This window comes from Monodelphis domestica, chromosome 6 (assembly GCF_027887165.1).
Source record: "Monodelphis domestica isolate mMonDom1 chromosome 6, mMonDom1.pri, whole genome shotgun sequence".
Lineage (NCBI taxonomy): Eukaryota > Metazoa > Chordata > Mammalia > Didelphimorphia > Didelphidae > Monodelphis > Monodelphis domestica.
The window spans coordinates 138,529,080-138,550,763 of NC_077232.1; the positions used below are offsets into that span (position 1 = coordinate 138,529,080).

The window sequence follows — 21,684 nt, forward strand, 5'->3', positions numbered from 1 at the left end:
CTATTGACTTATTGCTCCATGACCTAAACCCAGGAGACAAGGTATATATATCAAGAACTTCCAGCACACTGGGGGAACTCAGCCTGCCTGGGAAGGTCCATTCCAAGCCCTGTTAACCACTCCAACAGCTATCAAAGTTGGAGAAAAGGACTCTTCAATTCATTGCTCACATGTAAAGAGAGTGCCTTCTATAGACAATGAGTGACTGTAACCTGTCATGCTTATTGTATTTGCTGATTGTTTTAAGATTTAATTTTGTTTTTATGTTCATGTATTTATCTAATCTAAAATATTCCATTATGTGAACTTGAAAATTACTCCTCTCTACTTAGACATACTTTAGGGGAAGATAAAGTTGTAATCTCCTGATTGAACAATGAAGGTACTTAGTTCTCACTTTATAGGAAGCTAGAACTTTAAGCTTAGTCTGTTTTTAGTATCTTAATACAAAAGATGTTAAGTAACTATAAAGGTTAAATTAATCACAAAAGGTCAATTAACTAAACAAAAGGTGAACTTAACAAAGAAATGTGAAGTAGCTCAAAAGATATAATCTAATCAGAGAAGGTGAGATCTAAAGAGTGGACAGTCCTGGAAAAAATATAACCAAAGAAGGTGAGAATTAAAGAATGGGAAGTCCTGGAGAAAAGTGTCTGCTGTGATTGGTAGATGTGAAAATTTAGAGGAGGTAACACAAGAGTGAAAGGTCTATAAAAGAGGATGAAAAGTTCAGTTTGGGACATTCAGAGATTCAGAGGTACGGGCAGTTCAATCCTGGAACTCAGCCTGGAGGAGCTCCCTCAGACAGATTCCTTGAGACGGTCTCATGGTGAGTGATAAGACCGATTCCTTTTTCCTTAGGCTCAGGGAGGCCACTTTGGCCAAGGCCTTTAACTCCTGCCTGGCTCAGCCTGAGCCAAAGCAGTTTAAATTAACTCTTTCCTCTCTCTTTTCTCCTTAATTCCTTCTCTCTTTATTAATTAAAATCACCATAATTTCCAGCTGACTTGGGTATTTTATTATTTGGGATTTTCCCTGGTGACAAATTAATTTAGATTTTAAGTCACAATGCTAAAATTATCCTTTACAATTACATTATATCACTTTTAGTTACTGTGTTTTGACTATTAGTTATATATTCTGTTACATTGTCTTTATTTGTACCATTCAATGCCTGGACCAGAGAAAATACCATTATAATACTCCTTAGTCTAGTTAGACAAATCCTTTCCATGGCATAGCCATAAGTCCTTATGGATACTGGATTTGTCACCAGATCCATCAAGGTCACATGTTGCCTAAATAGTCTTTTGTTCCTTTTTTTTTCCTTTGTTAATTGTCACATAGATGATGATGAATGGACTCCATCAAACTAGTTACAACTTTTATCAGTAACCTTTGAAGAATTTAATGAACTCATGATTTGGGGGATTTTGGTACTTCTTAGAATGTGCATTAGCTGTTGTACTACTTTTTTAAAAAAAGCTGTTACCTTGTAAACAAATTATATACATTCACATTGTGGATCATGGTCAAGTAAAAAGGGAATATATCTCATTTTTGAGTGAAAAACCTCTGTGTTGTGCCTCTGTTTGGCTAACTCAGTGTCATGGAATATGAACTACGAATATTTTAAATTTTATTATTGTTTTTCCTCTTATGTGTAATAGGCTATTTGAATTTTCTTTCTTCTCTTATTTTTGAACTAAAATAAGTTTAAATATCCATTAGCCCTAATATTAGTGCATACCCAAAAGCTTTCGACTATGTAAACCTGCCATTGATTATTAAATATTATTGGACTTTGATTAATGATTGTGTCTGATTCCAGGAGAAGGGATCACTAAAAAGCCACTGCACAGTGCCAAGGAGCACAAGGTCAAAGAGACCAATCAATCTCTATGGGATTGATGAGATTTTGTGCCAAGACAGGGGACTTGAACTTATTTTGGGGTTTGAGGAAGTGTCTGTTTGCAAAGTCAGACAAAAGATTCCCTCATGCCAGATTCAGACTTCTACCAAGTACCTCAGTTTGGCTGCCATTTTGGCTCCCCTATCTTTGAGAGCAAAGGCAAAATCAAATGAGGGAATGCTATTTCTCATCTGCTTCAAAATCTAGTCCCTTTTCTTTCTTTTATGGTCTGGCAATTTTCTGTAGTCCTTTCTGCCAATGGGTAAGTGCTACATTGTTATAATTGCTACTACAGGTTTGTGGGACATAAATCACTTTAATCAGGCCCCAATTATAGGACCTGTTATAGGTTTTTCTTCCTTACTTAGAATTTTTACACATGAGACTTTGATATTTTATGTTTCATTGAGAAGTTACTTTTATCTATTTTATTTGGGTTTGTTTTTTATTTTCTTTTGACAATTGATTCATATACCTTATAACTCATGTAAAAATTAAAATTATATCTTAATAATAAAAATATTATATTTTAAGGAGGTTTATGAAATGATCATTAGACATCAAGGAATAAAGAGGATACAAAATAAAAACCATGTGCCCATGGCTGATTAGCCATTTCAAAATCTCCACCTTACCACACCACCATGATTGCTGCATCATGCCAAAGAGGGTGTGGGAGGAGTTACAGCCAGTTAAATACCAATAACGTGATCTTGCCAATGTGGAGACTCAGGAGACATTATAGGGAATTTTGGGAAAAACTAAGCACTTCTGGGGAATGAAGTCAAAGATTCAAAAATCTCCATCTATACATACCTCCCTGAGACCCATGGAAGACTAGTTTCTCCAGTGGGTCTTGTAAACATAACAACTTTGAAATTACAATAATTTGAGGATAAGAGGAAAAGAGAACAAAACCAATGATTGCTAGTGTGAATCTTAAAACTGCTCAAACTCTACCTTAAAACATTTGGTGAAGGTTATTCCCCATTTTAACAATGAAGGTACTTGATCAGGAATGTATTGAGAACTTAACCTTACTCCACCCATATTTAGGCATACCTTAAGGAGAAGATAAAGTTGTAAAACTCCTTACTGAACAATGAAAAAGTCCCCAACCCATACTTATAGTGAGGCAAAAGCCCTTAAGCTAGGTCTATTTTTAGATCTAATACAAAAGGGTGCTAAGTACCTATGAAGGTCAAATTAATCACTAAAAGGGCAAGCTTAGCAAAGAGATGTGAAATACTCAGAAGTTTTAGTCTACCGAGAGAAGGTGATAACAAGATGTGAATTAAGAATGGTCAGTCCTTTGGAAAATGTCTACTGTGATTGGTAGATGTGAAAATTTAGGGGAGGTGACATAGGAGAAAATTCTCTTTAAAAGGAGGTCAGAGGCCTCTGGACTTAGTTCAGCTTAGGAAGTTGAATTGGAGTCTCTCTGTTGCTAAACTTAGTTGAGCTCAGGAGCTGAACTGGAGGGTGTCTCTGAACACTAGAGTTTTGCTTGGAAGGATCTTGTGGTGAGTGATTAAAGACTGACTTAGTTTTCTCTCTTAAAGAGAAAGGCCTAGGCCATTGGCCTAGGCCCCATTTCCTCTTATTCTCTCTCTCTCTCCCTTTCCTTAATACCTTAATTTGTATTAATTAAAATCTCCATAAAACCCAGCTTACTTGGGTATTTCATATTTGGGTATTTTTTCCATGGTGACCACTTTATTTTAAATATAAAATCAAGACACTAAAATTTATTTTTGAACTTTTGGCAATTCAAAGTCTTAAACCCATATTTTCATGGTCACAGTTTATGGCAACCACTCTTTTGTCTGTAACACTAGATGTACTGACAAAAAGTCAGTCAGGGTGCAATCCCCTTAGGCACATATACATACAAAACAAAAGCATTCAATCCCACACAGGTCAAATCACCACATCCCAAAGTTCACTCTGGATCTTCGGGTGCAGCTTGTGGTCTGTGGAGGCATCTTCATGGTGCTTTCTTCAAACAGTTCATTTTCTGGATTCGGAGAGGTAGCATGTTTCTTAACCTAAAATTACTCTCAAAAAGAATTTAAACTTTGCGATTTAGAATAATTATACATTTCCCTCCTGAAGAGGGTGTTGAAAAACACAGGGATAACTTAGGAATGCATGGCTGAGTTATGAGATGCATGAATCAATTGGCAAGAGAAATCAAAAACATTAAAAAAATCCAAATAATAAAGATCATTTCTGAATGAAATATAGACTATCAAAGTCTTACGTGTAAAAATTCTAAGTAAAAGACAAACAAATTTATAACAGGTCCTTGAATCAGGGCCCAATTAAAGTAATGTCTATCCCACAAGTCTGAAGGACAAAATGTAGTAATGTTTCATTTACCCATTTGCAGCCAAGACTATAAGAAGTTGCCATACTATAAGAGAGAAAAAAGGACCTGGTCTGATTTTATGTATTTTTCTCAGGGATACTGGAGCCAGAACAATTGATGTCATGTCTTTGATATAGAATGTGTGCTACAAGGAAGTCCTGTATTCAACACATGTTAAACAGCCGCAACCTCAAGTCTCACACATGATCAAGTCCTTGCACTCTTTGCATAGAATGTCCTCAATCCACATAGGATTGGTTTGGTCTCTTTGACCTTGCACTCTTTGGCACTATGCAAGTCGCTTTGTGCTTCTTTGGCATTGTTCAATGGCTCTTTTTGTATTCCCTTCTCCTGGAATCAGACAGAATCATTAAGAAAAGTCCCATAAAAATTTTTAAACAATCAATGGCATAATTTTTATAGTCTAAAGCTTTTTGGGTATGCGTTGACATTATAGCAAATCTATTTTAAACTTATTGCAAAATCAAAAAAGTTGAAAATCTTCTCAATACTGGTGACGTGCTTCAAATACGAAAAGGGGAGAAAAAATAAAACTGAAATAGTATATTGCACACGCAAGCAAAAACAATAATAAAAAGTTTTAAAAATAAAAATCATTGACACACGGTGTCAGCTAAGGAAAGGTAGAGTAGAAAGGTTTCTCACCCCCAAAATGAGATCCATTTCCTTTTTCAAATCTGGCCATGATTCACTGTGAGTGCAAGAAAATTTTCACAAAGTAATAGTTTTTTATAAAGAACAGTAGTACAGAATGTAATGCATATTCAAAAAGTATCAAAATCCCCAAAGTTATAATAGCCCATTTAATGACAATAGCAAACAAACCCACTTTCATATTTTACATGAGACTGCTGTATGACATTTAAAGCTAATGGATACTTGTCACAAATTTTTCAAATGTGTTTCAACTATGGCTGATATATTTTAAAAATCCATTACTGCCATCATTACAAAAATGTGTCAGAGGAGTCTAGAAAAAAACAAATCTCTGTACTGTTGATGTTGAATCTAAAATGTCACCAAGAATCTAGAGATCATTCTGGTGAAAGGGTAAAGTGAACTGAGGAGTTACAAATGAGGGATTCCCTTCTTGGGAGCCATACAGGGTACCATACCCTGGGATCAACTTCCCAGCTCCTTTGGTATGAGACTGTAATGTTCCATCCATTCACATTTTTACAAATGCAGGAGGTAGGGATTATAATAATGCGTCACTTCAGCTACTAAAATGGACCTTACCTCTTGTTAGAGGCAGGCAAAATGATCAGAGTTGTTGAAAAAAATCTATAAATCATGTGTAAAGACCCCTTAAAATCAATTTGAGATATTTAGTTTATTAAGTTTACCAAAGGGTGTTAATCAGGTTGATGGAGTCTATCCATAATCTGTGTGACAATTTACAAAGCCAAAATGGAAGAAAGGTTGTTTATGGGCTTTTACAATATTTTACAATATTTTGTTCAGTAGTCATAAGGGAAAAACAACAGAATATAACAGTAGTTAAAACACAGTAGATTTAAACTGATTCAGCATAACAGAATTGAATTGAATACATTAATATATGAACTTAAAAGAAAATTAAATCCTAAAGAAAACAATCAGCAAAATACAATGAAAGACGGAGACTTTCATTTTTAAAAATGGAGTCTGAAAAGGCTTAACATTTCACCTCCAGACTCTTTAAATTTCCTTTTTCTATATGTTCAGATCCCTATTGTCAGTGCTCTTGGATCTCCCATAGTGAGGGAGAACTCCTTGCTGAGCATAGTGTGAAAGAATCCCAAATTGAATGAATCTTAGAGACTGGACAGGCCAGAATGACAAAGGGTTAATTCTCCCCTGAATCTCGGGCAAGATAAGTGAAAGGATCAGTGCAGTCATGAATGGTAGAAACTGTTTGAAATGGGCAAGGTACTGCTCTTTCATGGAGTATGCCATTCTTGTAATCAGCTTCCTGTTTGGAAGAGTAACTTCCTTCTTCCCATTCCATCTGAGGTAAAATGCTAGTTTCCCCAGAGGGAGTTAGGAGGCTAATTGTTGCCTAAGGAAAAAGACACCCCAATATTTTTTTTTACCATCTGCCCTAAGGAGCAGCTCCAAGGGCTCCTAGCTTCTTGGTGGCAGCAATCAGCACAGCAGGAGCAGCAACAGCAGTCTGGGCCCTGGGGCTGGGGCTGGATGAGTGATCTGGGTCTGAGGCTGGAGATCAGGAGCAGAGTTGCTGGGGCCCTGGAGCTGGGGTTGGGCCCAATGAGTGATCCGGAGTCAAGAAGGTTAGGAGTGAATGGCTGGGACAATCCAGGAGGCAGGAGTGGGCAGCAGGAGCAGGAGTAAGAGTAGAAGCAAGTCACTGGAATTTAGCATCAGGAGTGAGCAGAATCAGGAAAAGCTGCTTATCTCTTCCCTGCCAAGAGTCCCTTGGCTAAAAATAGCCCAGCCAGTAGGGAGAACAAGCAACCAGCAAAAAGTAGGAAAAGAAAAAGGCAGCAGCTCCAAAGAGAGTTTGAGTTCTCTTGGATTTTGAGAGGGTGGGTGGGTGAAAAGCCTTGGCAGTAGGAATGTGGCTAAAAAATAAATTATTCAAACTATCTTAAAATTTTTTTTGAGAGAGACGGATGTTGAGAGAATGAGGAAGAGGAAGGAGAGAAAATGGCGTCCACGGACTATAGTACCTACAGTCAAGCTGCAGCCCAGCGGGGCTTTAGTGCTTATGCAGCCCAGCCAGCTCAAGGATATGCACAGACCACCCAGGCATATGGGCAACAAAGTTATGGAGCCTACAGGCAGCCTACTGATGTCAGCTATATGCAGGCTCAAACAACTGCGACAAATGGGCAGACTGCGTATGCAACCTCTTATGGACAGCCTCCAACAGGTTATACTGCACCAACCGCACCTCAAGCTTACAGTCAGCCTGTCCAAGGATATGGCACGGGGGCCTATGATACCACCACTGCTACAGTTACGACCACCCAAGCATCCTATGCAGCCCAATTTGCATATGCACCCAGCCTTACCCAACCTATTGGCATCAGCCAGCAACTGCAGCCCCTGCAAGACCCCAGGATGGTAGCAAGCCCACTGAGACTAGTCAGCCTCAATCTAGTACAGCAGGACTAGGATACCAGAGCAACTAGTTACCCACAGGTGCCCGGCAGCTACCCCATGCAGCCAGTCACTGCACCTCCATCCTATCCTCCAACAAGCTAGTCCTCTACCCATCCAACTAGTTATGATCAGAGCAGTTACTCCCAGCAGAATACCTATGGTCAACAGAGCAGCTATGGGCAGCAGCCCCCCACTAGTTGTCCCCCCCAAACTGGATCCTACAGCCAGGCTCCAAGTCAGTATAGCCAACACAGCAGCAGCTACCAGCTGCAGAGTGCGTTTGGGCAGGACCATCCCAGTAGCATGGGTGTATATGGGCAGAGTGCGTGCGGGCAGGACCATCCCAGTAGCATGGGTGTATATGGGCAGAGTGCGTGCGGGCAGGACCATCCCAGTAGCATGGGTGTATATGGGCAGAGTGCGTGCAGGCAGGACCATCCCAGTAGCATGGGTGTATATGGGCAGAGTGCGTGCGGGCAGGACCATCCCAGTAGCATGGGTGTATATGGGCAGAGTGCGTGCGGGCAGGACCATCCCAGTAGCATGGGTGTATATGGGCAGAGTGTGTGCGGGCAGGACCATCCCAGTAGCATGGGTGTATGTGGGCAGAGTGCGTGCGGGCAGGACCATCCCAGTAGCATGGGTGTATATGGGCAGAGTGCGTGCGGGCAGGACCATCCCAGTAGCATGGGTGTATATGGGCAGAGTGCGTGCGGGCAGGACCATCCCAGTAGCATGGGTGTATATGGGCAGAGTGCGTGCGGGCAGGACCATCCCAGTAGCATGGGTGTATATGGGCAGAGTGCGTGCGGGCAGGACCATCCCAGTAGCATGGGTGTATATGGGCAGAGTGCGTGCGGGCAGGACCATCCCAGGAGCATGGGTGTATATGGGCAGAGTGTGTGCGGGCAGGACCATCCCAGTAGCATGGGTGTATATGGGCAGAGTGCGTGCGGGCAGGACCATCCCAGTAGCATGGGTGTATATGGGCAGAGTGCGTTCGGGCAGGACCATCCCAGTAGCATGGGTGTATATGGGCAGAGTGCGTACGGGCAGGACCATCCCAGTAGCATGGGTGTATATGGGCAGAGTGCGTGCGGGCAGGACCATCCCAGTAGCATGGGTGTATATGGGCAGAGTGCGTGCGGGCAGGACCATCCCAGTAGCATGGGTGTATATGGGCAGAGTGTGTGCGGGCAGGACCATCCCAGTAGCATGGGTGTATGTGGGCAGAGTGCGTGCGGGCAGGACCATCCCAGTAGCATGGGTGTATATGGGCAGAGTGCGTGCGGGCAGGACCATCCCAGGAGCATGGGTGTATATGGGCAGAGTGCGTGCGGGCAGGACCATCCCAGTAGCATGGGTGTATATGGGCAGAGTGCGTGCGGGCAGGACCATCCCAGTAGCATGGGTGTATATGGGCAGAGTGCGTGTGGGCAGGACCATCCCAGTAGCATGGGTGTATATGGGCAGAGTGCGTTTGGGCAGGACCATCCCAGTAGCATGGGTGTATGTGGGCAGAGTGCGTGCGGGCAGGACCATCCCAGGAGCATGGGTGTATATGGGCAGAGTGCGTTTGGGCAGGACCATCCCAGTAGCATGGGTGTATATGGGCAGAGTGCGTGCGGGCACGACCATCCCAGTAGCATGGGTGTATATGGGCAGAGTGCGTGCGGGCAGGACCATCCCAGTAGCATGGGTGTATATGGGCAGAGTGCGTGCGGGCAGGACCATCCCAGTAGCATGGGTGTATATGGGCAGAGTGCGTGCGGGCAGGACCATCCCAGTAGCATGGGTGTATATGGGCAGAGTGTGTGCGGGCAGGACCATCCCAGTAGCATGGGTGTATATGGGCAGAGTGTGTGCGGGCAGGACCATCCCAGTAGCATGGGTGTATATGGGCAGAGTGCGTGCGGGCAGGACCATCCCAGTAGCATGGGTGTATATGGGCAGAGTGTGTGCGGGCAGGACCATCCCAGTAGCATGGGTGTATATGGGCAGAGTGTGTGCGGGCAGGACCATCCCAGTAGCATGGGTGTATATGGGCAGAGTGCGTGCGGGCAGGACCATCCCAGGAGCATGGGTGTATATGGGCAGAGTGTGTGCGGGCAGGACCATCCCAGTAGCATGGGTGTATATGGGCAGAGTGCGTGCGGGCAGGACCATCCCAGTAGCATGGGTGTATATGGGCAGAGTGCGTGCGGGCAGGACCATCCCAGTAGCATGGGTGTATATGGGCAGAGTGTGTGCGGGCAGGACCATCCCAGTAGCATGGGTGTATGTGGGCAGAGTGCGTGCGGGCAGGACCATCCCAGTAGCATGGGTGTATATGGGCAGAGTGCGTGCGGGCAGGACCATCCCAGGAGCATGGGTGTATATGGGCAGAGTGCGTGCGGGCAGGACCATCCCAGTAGCATGGGTGTATATGGGCAGAGTGCGTGCGGGCAGGACCATCCCAGTAGCATGGGTGTATATGGGCAGAGTGCGTGTGGGCAGGACCATCCCAGTAGCATGGGTGTATATGGGCAGAGTGCGTTTGGGCAGGACCATCCCAGTAGCATGGGTGTATATGGGCAGAGTGCGTGCGGGCAGGACCATCCCAGTAGCATGGGTGTATATGGGCAGAGTGCGTGCGGGCAGGACCATCCCAGTAGCATGGGTGTATGTGGGCAGAGTGCGTGCGGGCAGGACCATCCCAGTAGCATGGGTGTATATGGGCAGAGTGCGTTTGGGCAGGACCATCCCAGTAGCATGGGTGTATGTGGGCAGAGTGCGTGCGGGCAGGACCATCCCAGGAGCATGGGTGTATATGGGCAGAGTGCGTTTGGGCAGGACCATCCCAGTAGCATGGGTGTATATGGGCAGAGTGCGTGCGGGCACGACCATCCCAGTAGCATGGGTGTATATGGGCAGAGTGCGTGCGGGCAGGACCATCCCAGTAGCATGGGTGTATATGGGCAGAGTGCGTGCGGGCAGGACCATCCCAGTAGCATGGGTGTATATGGGCAGAGTGCGTGCGGGCAGGACCATCCCAGTAGCATGGGTGTATATGGGCAGAGTGTGTGCGGGCAGGACCATCCCAGTAGCATGGGTGTATATGGGCAGAGTGTGTGCGGGCAGGACCATCCCAGTAGCATGGGTGTATATGGGCAGAGTGCGTGCGGGCAGGACCATCCCAGTAGCATGGGTGTATATGGGCAGAGTGTGTGCGGGCAGGACCATCCCAGTAGCATGGGTGTATATGGGCAGAGTGTGTGCGGGCAGGACCATCCCAGTAGCATGGGTGTATATGGGCAGAGTGCGTGCGGGCAGGACCATCCCAGTAGCATGGGTGTATATGGGCAGAGTGTGTGCGGGCAGGACCATCCCAGTAGCATGGGTGTATATGGGCAGAGTGCGTGCGGGCAGGACCATCCCAGTAGCATGGGTGTATATGGGCAGAGTGCGTGCGGGCAGGACCATCCCAGTAGCATGGGTGTATATGGGCAGAGTGCGTGCGGGCAGGACCATCCCAGTAGCATGGGTGTATATGGGCAGAGTGCGTGCGGGCAGGACCATCCCAGTAGCATGGGTGTATATGGGCAGAGTGCGTGTGGGCACGACCATCCCAGTAGCATGGGTGTATATGGGCAGAGTGCGTGCGGGCAGGACCATCCCAGTAGCATGGGTGTATATGGGCAGAGTGTGTGCGGGCAGGACCATCCCAGTAGCATGGGTGTATATGGGCAGAGTGTGTGCGGGCAGGACCATCCCAGTAGCATGGGTGTATATGGGCAGAGTGCGTGCGGGCAGGACCATCCCAGTAGCATGGGTGTATATGGGCAGAGTGCGTGCGGGCAGGACCATCCCAGTAGCATGGGTGTATATGGGCAGAGTGCGTGCGGGCAGGACCATCCCAGTAGCATGGGTGTATATGGGCAGAGTGTGTGCGGGCAGGACCATCCCAGTAGCATGGGTGTATATGGGCAGGAGTCTGGAGGCTTTTCCGGGCCTGGAGAAAACTGGAGCATGAGTGGCCCTGATGACCCGGGCAGGGGAAGAGGGGAATTTGATCATGGAGGCATGATCAGAGGTGGGCGGGGAGGAGGAGGAGGAGGACGCGGTGGAATGCGCGCTGGAGAGTATGGTGGACCTATGGAAGAAGGACCAGACCTTGACTTAGGCCCACCTGTAGATCCAGATGAAGACTCCAAAAACAGTACGATTTATGTACAGGAACTGAATGAAAGCGTGACTGCTGACAAGATGGCAGACTTTTTCAAATAGAGTGGGGTTGTCAAGATGAACAAAAGGACTGGGCAGCCAATGATAAACATTTACTTAGACAAGGAAACCCGGAAACCCAAAGGAGATGCCACTGTGTCCTATGATGACCCACCTACTGCAAAGGTTGCAGTAGAATGGTTTGATGGGAAAGATTTCCAAGGGAGCAAACTCAAAGTGTCTCTTGCTCGGAAGAAACCTCCAATGAACAGCATGTGAGATGGTATGCCACCCCAGGAAGGCAGAGGGATGCCTCCCCCTCTCCGAGGAGGTCCTAGGGGGGCCAGGAGGTCCCATGGGTCGAATGGGAGGCAGAGGAGGAGACAGGTAGGTTTTCCACCATGAGGACCCAGGGGTTCCCGTGGAAACCCCTCAGGAGGAGGAAATGTCCAGCACAGAGCAAGGGATTGGCGGTGCCCTAATCCAGGTTGCGGAAACCATAATTTTGCCTGGAGAACAGAGTGTAATCAATGCAAGACCCCTAAGCCGGAGGCATTTCTGCCACCACCCTTTCCACCTCCAGGTGGTGATTGTGGCAGAGGTGGCCCCGGTGTCATGAGGAGTGGCATAGGTCATGGACCGTGGTGGGCCTGGCGGTATGTTCCGAGGAGGCCGAGATGGAGACAGAGGCGGCTTTCAAGGAGGTCGAGGCATGGACTGAGGGGGCTTTGGTGGAGGAAGAAGAGGAGGCCCTGGGGGTCCTCCTGGACCTCTCATGGAGCAAATGGGCATGGCAGGCCCAGAAAGATGGGTAAAGGCGAGCATCTCCAGGAGCACAGAGACCAGCCCTACTAGGCGCAGAAACCCCACAGAGCTGCATTTACTACCAGATTTATTTTTTAAACCAGAAACTGTTTTAAATTTATAATTCCATATTTATAATGTTGGCCACATTATGATTATTCCTTGTCTGTACTTTAGTATTTTTCACCATTTGTGGAGAAACATTAAAACAAGTTAAATGGTAGTGCCCTGAGTTTCTTTTCCTTCTTTTAAGACGGTTGTTTAATGGAGACTAAACCAATGAGAAACCATTGTTGTGAGCATGCTCAAATATCATAGTGTGGAGACCCAGGAGGAGAACTAACTGTAAGGATGTTTTTTTTTTTTTTAATACAATTCCAAATGTTTATAAACGTAAAAAAAAATAATTTTTGAGAGTTTTTTCATCCCTTCTGGTTTCCAACTGTAAAAATTAAAATTATATCTTAATAATAAAAATATTATATTTAAGGAGGTTTATGAAATGATCATTAGAAATCAAGGAATAAAGCAGATAAAAAATAAAAACCATATGCCCATGGCTGATTAGCCATTTCAAAATCCCTACCTTACCAAGCCACCATGATTTCTGCATCATGCCAAAGAGGACATGGGAGGAGTTACAGCCAGTTAAATACCAATAATGTGATCTTGCCAATGTGGAGATGCAGGATACTAAGGACTTCTGGGGAATGAAGTCAAAGGTTCAAAATCTCAATTTATACACTCAGCCATGTATACCAGGGTGACCCATATGTTGGTCAACATCCTCCTCAGGGGGATTGTATTATTAACCAATAATAAAAAGTTTAAATTCGTTTGAGAATAATTTTAGGATGAGAAACTCATTTACTTTGAATGTAAACTCTTATGCCATAGGGGATTGCCCCCTAATTGGCTTTTTGTCAGTGAGCCTACCATACTTTGGTTTTGCTCTCTTTGTCTTTTATTTACATCTTGTAAGGGTTAAATTTAATGGTTGGATAATAATTTTATGAAATTATGTGGTCACTAATATTTATTATATTTTGAGTCAGAAATTCATTCACAAATATTTACAAATAGAGAGGAAATAATAAAGAAGAGAAATGTGAGGGGAATAGCAACCTAAAGCTCTCAACAAGGAAGGCTGGTGGTGAGTAACCGGGTAGCCTCTTCCAAAATGTAAGTTACTCTTAGGAAACTAGGAAAGTAGTCAGACTTTCACTCGCCCAATGAAGTAGTCCAGGAGTCAGAGTCAGAGAAAGCCCACAATCCAGCAAGCTCTCTTGAAGACTCTTCCCAGTTAGAAGGCTATCTTCAGAAGACAATCTCTTCAGACAACCTTCTCCAAGACCATCTCCCCAGAAGGAATTTAGGGTTGCTTTTATGGTGACTCCTTGTTTTTGCCCCTCTTCACAGGGGCTAATCACAGCCTCCAAATAGTCTAGCACTGCCCAGGGGTCAGTGTTTGTGGGAACCAGTTCCCACCTTCTGGAGGGGTAAATACTCATTGAAAGGGTTCACAGTTTCTGAAGGTGTGAACTCTTAAAAGAATTCAAAAGTTTCTGACTTTGAGTTAGAAAAAAGAATAGAGCTCTCCAAGTATCTTGCTGGCACTCACACTAAGTAGGGTATGAATTCACTAAGTGGTTTGCAGCTCCTCAACCTAGTTCAAACTTGTGTTGATTCAATCAAAAAGTAGTCAAAAGAGAGTTAATCCTGTCTTCACAATCTAGTACTTAAGTTAGTGTTAACTCAGGATAGACAATAGAGGAAAGAATTCTCTTTTACTCTCATTCCCAAATTATTATAATTTCCCCTTAGAAAGTGCAATATTGTATGTACCTTTAGTAAAAGATCTGTAGAGATATACACTGGTTATATGTAATGATTCATTGGGGAGACTAGGTATGTAAATCTGGGAGATGCCAACATGCTCACCTCCCAGTGGAATGAATCACAGTGGGGATTGTGTAGATAGAATTTACTGTCCAAGACTCTCTTACCCAGCTTCCCATTTACATTGCTTATGGAGGATTACATTTTAGTGTGACCCATGCTACTCTCTCTTCTTCCCTGAATGTCACTGTAGAAGTTGGCTGAGAGCCAGGTAGGAGAATCAGTCTATTGAAAATGATAATAATTTTCAACATCCCTTAAGGTTTTCAAAAGCTTTAAAAATGGTAACTTATTTAAATATTGAGGATTGTTTCCATTATATGCCATATCTTTTTTCTTATTCTTTTTCTTGTGTTTTCCTCATTATCATTTTTACTCTGACATGTCAATGGAGTGACTACCCAGACAACTCTCTCAGAGATAGCTCCCACACCAGTCACAAGTCTTTTTCTGTTAAAGTCAAACCTTGCTCATTCTTGTGCAGTTATTTTGATGTTCTCCATGTTCTATATGTGGAGGTATGATGTTTCTATATAATCTATCCATTACCTGAGGTATGGCCACTGCAGAAACTACAGTTTCTTGGAGCCACATCTGAGAGCTGAGAGTCAAATGGACACCAGACACGATTAGCAGCCCTGAAAAAGGCTTGGCAAACCCTCACCATATATTCATGCTAGTCCTCTTCAGATGTCCATACACCCTAGTAAAACTATCTTGATGGATGGGCTATCCAAAGTTGAGGGGAACTGAGAGGTCTGAAACCTGTGGGTGAGTTAGGGGGATGTCTACCTTGAGCATGTGAAGACTTATGCTGACTGAATGGGTGAATGGGAATGATTCCAGTTCCAGTGGCTGTGAAGGTCACTGAAGGAGGTGCTATGGAGTTCTTAGACTGGTCAGACAATTAAGACACCAAAGTCATACACTATATCTGGGCTGAATTTTGTCTTGGCACTGGACTTTGATGACTCTGAAAGAGAGAGTGAGGCTGATGACTTTATGCAATTCTGCCTCACTTAAATCCAATTCAGGTACAAGTCAAGATATCACCCCATGATGCTACACTAAGACTCTGTTCACCCTCTGATGCATTTTCAAATATAGTGTGGGAAACACTTGTGGTCTTCTTATAAGGATAATATTAGAAATTAAGCCTTGTCATATTATTATATATATATAATATATAACACATGTAATATGTTATATATTAGTTTAGAGATAAGAAGTAGAGAAGCTGGCTTGAGAAAGAATTAGAGTTTCAAACAGCTGAGACAATGTCAGTTTCAAATATAATGGGGTTTTTTTTCTGTGGCAGTTGCTCTCTGGGTGTGGCTGTTGGTCTCTGGCAGTTGGCAGAGTCAGGGACTCTCTCTCAGAGTGCTGGGATAAGTTGATGCCTTTTTCCTCTCTCTCCTGTCTGAGGTAGAAGGAAAGGCGGGAAAGACCTGAGAGAGCTAAGTATTTTTCCTTTTCCAACTTGGGAAACACTGGTGACTATATATTGTTGTTTTCATAGATTGTTTTAGCTCAGAAAAGACCAAAGAAAGATCTGGCCTTTGATTTGGACTCTGAGTCTGTTAAGGTGCAGAGTCCTAATTTGGTTCTTGCTAAAGCTCAGCCACCTGGCCTTTGTTATTTTTATAACTGGGAGACAAAGTTAAGGATTTTAAGGATAATAGTGTTAGTTTATTTAGAATAGTAAGAATTTGGGTTAGTCAGATCTGGAAGGATCAGTGTAGCCTGTGGACACAGAAGTGGTTCTTTACAGAACCAGGGAGTTTTATTTGGGTGGAGTTAGAATCCCTTAGAGTTAGAAATCCTTTTTTTATCCTTACACTCTCAATAAATAGTTTATTTTTATATAAAAAGAGTCTCTTTAGCATCCTGGCCCTGAAGAGAAGTTCACTTATGAGCTTCATTTCCCTTATATAAGCTGAGGATACTTTGTGAGCATAGCAAGCAGAGTATCAAAGTCAGATTATAAACCCATAATCAATACATTGCCTATTGGTTTTACAGTTCTTGTTATTATTTTTATACTCCCCATCCTCCATTCCATCCCAGTCTACCTTGACATACACATGTACTTCCTAACCCTCTCTTACTTTAGACTTAAAACATCAAAAAAGTCTTTACCCATGTTTAGTTATTTTTACAATAGTATGTCTAATAGATTTTAAGATTTGGTTAATTAAGGTCAACATGAGACTCATTAGTGGCCAGGTACTAATAGTGAAGAAAGAAAAAATAAATAGCAAATTTATAAATTGGAGTCCTTTATAAAATGGAAGTTATTTATAATTTCATTATAAAAGATAATCTATATCAAACATGAACTCTGATACTTGCAGACTTTAAGGTAAAGATAGGAAAAGGTGAATGGGGTAGAGCATATGGTAAAGTGTGGCCCAGGAAGGAAGAATGAGAGATTCTAAAGATGTATAGATGGCTGTTGTTTTGTCCATCATTCACAGAGGGTGAACAGTCTTATGGTAGCAGAAGTTCTAAACCAGGGGTCCCATGAATTTGGTCCTTTATTTTGACAACTGTATTTTAATCTAATTGCTTTCCTTTGCAAAAATATGCATCTTATTTTATGAATTTAAAACATTCTGAGAAAAGGGGTCCATGGGCTTCACCAGTCAGTGAAAGGAGGCACCATGACGCCCAAAAAAGTTAACAGCTCCTGATTTATATTTTGATCCAAAGCAGATGATGACAACTCTAGAGTTGCTACATAGTTCCAGGTTTCTAACAGACAGTGTGATGCAGGAGAAATGGCATTGGAGTCAGACTCAGAAGATGGTGGTTCAAATCTCAGTTCTACAAATATATATATATTTATATAACCCTGGAGGAGGCACACAAAGCCCCTGGGCCTCAGCTTCTTCATCTGTAAAAGGAGGAGGTTGGACTAGAGAACCTCTAAAGACTTTTCCAGCTCTAAATGCTATGATTCTGTATATTCAGACCAGAAGATGGATAAATGAATAGACTTAGTGAATTTGGGATTTTAAGATGGCAGCCAATTGCAAAGTCTCTTAAAATAAGAATGAAAAGATCTCATAAAAATTTTCCTCCAGGAGAATCCCAGGGGCACAGGCTCTTACATAATGCCCTTTTCATAGGAGTGACCCTTCTTCTGTGTCAGTAAACTGTTCAGCAGAGATGTAATGATTTTTTAAAAATCAGTCTTTACTTGGCAAATACAAGTGGAACTCAGTGTTCTGTTTTGGTTTCTAGATTTGAGTATGAATGAGTTTCCATCTTTGTTATTTTGTAAATCATTGCCTAAGTTTTGACTCAGGCATTTTTATAGCTATTACTGGTATGTGCTTAATGGTAATGGCAGAATGGAAGGATTTTCCACTCCCTTTGTCAGAGCAAACGTCTCCCAGTAAAGCTTCACTCATGTCACCAGAAATAGCTTAGCATCTTGGATACAATGCACCACTAGCAACCAGGAAGATTTGGGTTTGAATGTAGTGATAGGTTCTTCCTGAGTGCCAGGACTTGCATATACAAGTCACTTAAACTTTGGGAGGAGTCTCAATTTTCCCACTTGTAAAACTGGAATAATAATAATAAATAAAAATGATTTCTATCCTTCATTGTTCTTGTGAGTCTAAAATAAGACAATAGATGAAGGATAAAGCATTTATTATATACTTTCTATGTGTCAAGCAGTTAGGTGGTACAATGAATAGAGTGGATAGACTGTCAGGCATGGGGTCAGGAAGATTCTTCTTTCTGATTTCCAGTCTGATCTCAGACACTTACTAGTTGTGTGACCCTGGGTAAGTTACTTAACCCTGTTTGCCTCAATTTCTTCATATGTAAAATAATTTGGAGAAGGAAATGGCAAACCACTCCCAACAACAAGTTGTTGTTCAGTCATTTCAGTCATGTCCAAGAAAACCCCAAGTAGGGTCATGAAGAATTGGACATGACTGAAATGACTGAACAACAACTTGTACCTACAAGTACTGGGGATACAAATAAATACAAGCAAACAAATTAGTCCTTGCCTTCAAAAAGCTCATGTTCTAAACTGGGGTGGAACCCAGAGACCTAGAGAGTGATAGAAAGAGCTTTGTAAAATTTAAAGCCTACTTAAATGTCAACCGTTATTTTGGGGATGTTCAATGGTAGCCCTTATAAATAAAGCCATAAATACCCAATCCTGGCAGGAATGATGGAAAGACCAAGAGGTATTATTTAGGGGGTAATTGAGCAAAAACTCAACACACCCATTCTCTATAACTGGCCCCAAATGTATATGAATATAAACTCCTTGAAGGCAGGAACTATCTCACTGTGTTTCTCCTGTGTCCAGCACAATGCTTGCTTCCTAGGTAAGTCACTTAATGAATCTATATGGATTATAGTGAAACCTTCTAGGAAGAGTTGTCCTTTTGTGCATGTGAATTTTGCTCCATCCTATTGGAGCTAGGAAAGATGAGTCCTTGTCCATCACATACAATATATAAAAAATATTGGCACTTTTTAAGAAAATGCAGAAGAAATGATAACAGCTGCTTTTTGTCAGTGGAAACAAGGAAGCAAGGTTGCAGATGGGTCATCTCCACTTTTAGAGGGAAAGGGAAAGATTTCAATATAGACTCACTTAGGCTGCTGAAAAAAAAAAGTTTCCTGAAGGAGAATGTGGTTGAATAATAGTGTTATTTATCCCTAGGAAGAATAGATATTCCAGCAGTAGTGGTTTAGCCTATTCCAAGCAGAACCAAGAGAACAAGAGGAAATTTGTGAAGTATTCTGTTGAAAGTGAAGAGATAGAGGGTGGGTGGGAATAAATTATTATCCTTTCTCAATCCCTGAAAAGAAAGATTGAGAGTATGAATGTGAAAGTAAATTTACTGCCTCCAAGCCTGACTGAGCACAACAGAACACAAATCATCTGGGTCTAGAGTTTTGAGCCTGAACTCTTGAAATTGGAGCTAAATTAAATGGCAAATAGCTATCACTATCTCAGCACATGGAATATGAGTGGGAAAGTTTGGCACTGTGTTTGTTGGACCCATCGTCTACAAATTATTTTTTTAAACTTCTACCTTCTGTCTTAGAATCAATCCTAAGTATTGGTTCCAAGGCAGAGGAGTGGTAAGGGCTAGGCAATGGGGGTTAAACCACTTTTCCAGGGTCACCCAGCTAGGTAGTATCTGAGGCCAGATTTGACTCAAGGTTTGGCTCTTTATTAACTGAGCCATTTAGTTGCTACCTCTTCTGCCAATTCTTGATGATTGCCTGAAATATTTTAGAATATGGTTCCTCTAAAATAATTAACTTAAAAGGGGAACTGTTATAGAGAGAAATCTACCTGAGAGATCTGGAGGGGGGGACAAAAGAATGAGAGTTGTCCTTTAAAATCTAAATAGGGTTCTAGGTTTTGATCAATAGCAATTTGCTTAGCACCCTCCAAAAAGTTGTGAGTAAAAATGTTCCGGATTATCAGACTACAAGCTCCATGAAGGCAAGGACATTGCCTTATGTAGACTTTGTATCTCATCCAGTACCTAGGACAGTGGTAGCTTCATTAATATTTGTGAAATAAGAGAATCAATTACTCCTTCCTTTGCTCTTTGGAATAATGGCTTGATTGATACCTTTATTTTTTATGTCAATCAATTTCTCATAGACAGCCACTCTACCAGAGAATTCTTCACAACAAGGACCAGTAAAGAAAACAAATCAACAGGATAATATGTCTGATAGCTTGTTTGCAATGTGGGACTCAGTCTCTCCACTGAGATATTCTCATACTTCACTAATGTAGAGGATTTATGTGACCTGCAAGCATTGACCTGGAAATAGTGGGTGAAAGAAGAAGAGGTATTATCTGGGGAAAAATCGATACTTGGGTTGGAAGCATGTCCATGATGTCTCCTCTCATAGGATGTAAGCTCTTTTGAAGAATCATTTTTTGTCTTTGTAGCCTCATTGGCACCATGTCCAGCACATATTATAGTAGGTAATTAGTAAATGCTAAAATTTTAATGCTTTCCCTTAATTACTAGCAAAGTCCTTTTGGCCAAACTTAATTTCTGGCTCATTTGAGCTAATGAGAAAGATGTAAATGTTCATGCTGATGTTGGTCATGACTTGGTGGCAACAGTAGGAAAATATAAAAGGGACCACCAACCCAGAAACATTGAGGTATCATTCAGCAAAGACTAAGTATTGAAAAAGAAAAAACCCAAGTAGGAGTGGGACTTTACTTGAATTGAAGTCAATCAGTTAATCAAACAAGCAATTGCTTAGTGTTTACTAAGCCAAAAGACAAAGAGAGGACTTCCAGGTTAAGATGGCCCCAGAGTAGAAGGAAGACTCTTCCTCTCCTCTCCACTGACCAACATAAAGTGCCTCAAAAGGACAAAACCAAAATCAAATGAGTGAAGGAGCTCGACTGTAGGGTGCAGCATTGAAGGTGGGCAAAGTTTGGGCATTTCCATGCTGAAGGAGGGCAAAATAACTCCCAACAAAGTGTGAGCTCACCCCCCCCCATTCCATGTATGGCATCAGAGTTGAGTGAGTGTGGGGCAACCTCTAGATTCTCAGGGGGTTGGGGGGAATATGGCTGAGGACACCAGAGACTCACCCCTAAGAGCAGCAAGACTTGGGACCCCAGGAGGCTGAGGAACATGGAGCTTGGGCACAGAGACAGGATAGGGCTGCATACAGCAGACACCATGGAAAGGAACAAAGCAATGGCCACCAACACCCATAAACTACAATCCACAACTACCAAAAAAACCCAAGAAAAATCTTGTCCCTAGATAATTTTATGCAGAAAAATTCCAAACTATAGAGGAGACAGCAGAAGATGACAAACAAGTAAACACATCCAAATCTTCCTAAAAAATGGAAATTGGTCACAAGCTCTTGAGGAGATCAGATTTGAGCTGATGAACCAAATTAGAAAGGATTCACAAGTGAATTCTATCAAACATTAAAAAAAACTTATCACAATGCTATACAAATTATTTGGCAGAATAAGCAAAGAAGGGGTTCTACCAAATTCCTTTTATGACACAAATATGGTACTGATTCCATAGCTAGACAAATCAAAAATAAAGAAAGAAAAGTGGGAAATAGTTCAAAAAGAAAATAACAGTTTAAAAGACAGAAATGCCCACTTGGAAAAAGAAGTCCAGAAATCAAATGAAATTATGAGCAAATTAGAGACCAGAATTAAATAGCTGGAAGCCATGAAAAATAGGATAGACCAAACAAAAAAGGGAAATCAAAAGATCATAGATGAAAAACAGTATTTAAAGGCCAGAATTGGACAAGTAGAAGCTAATGATCTCACAAGACAGCAGGAATTAATAAAGCAAAGTCAAAA

General features: G+C 42.6%; 1 pseudogene; it reads left to right on the top strand.

The window, feature by feature from the left end:
- The first annotated feature begins 6,914 nt into the window (after positions 1 to 6,914).
- Positions 6,915 to 12,747, top strand: LOC100013830 (RNA-binding protein EWS-like; annotated as a pseudogene).
- The last annotated feature ends 8,937 nt before the right edge of the window (positions 12,748 to 21,684 follow it).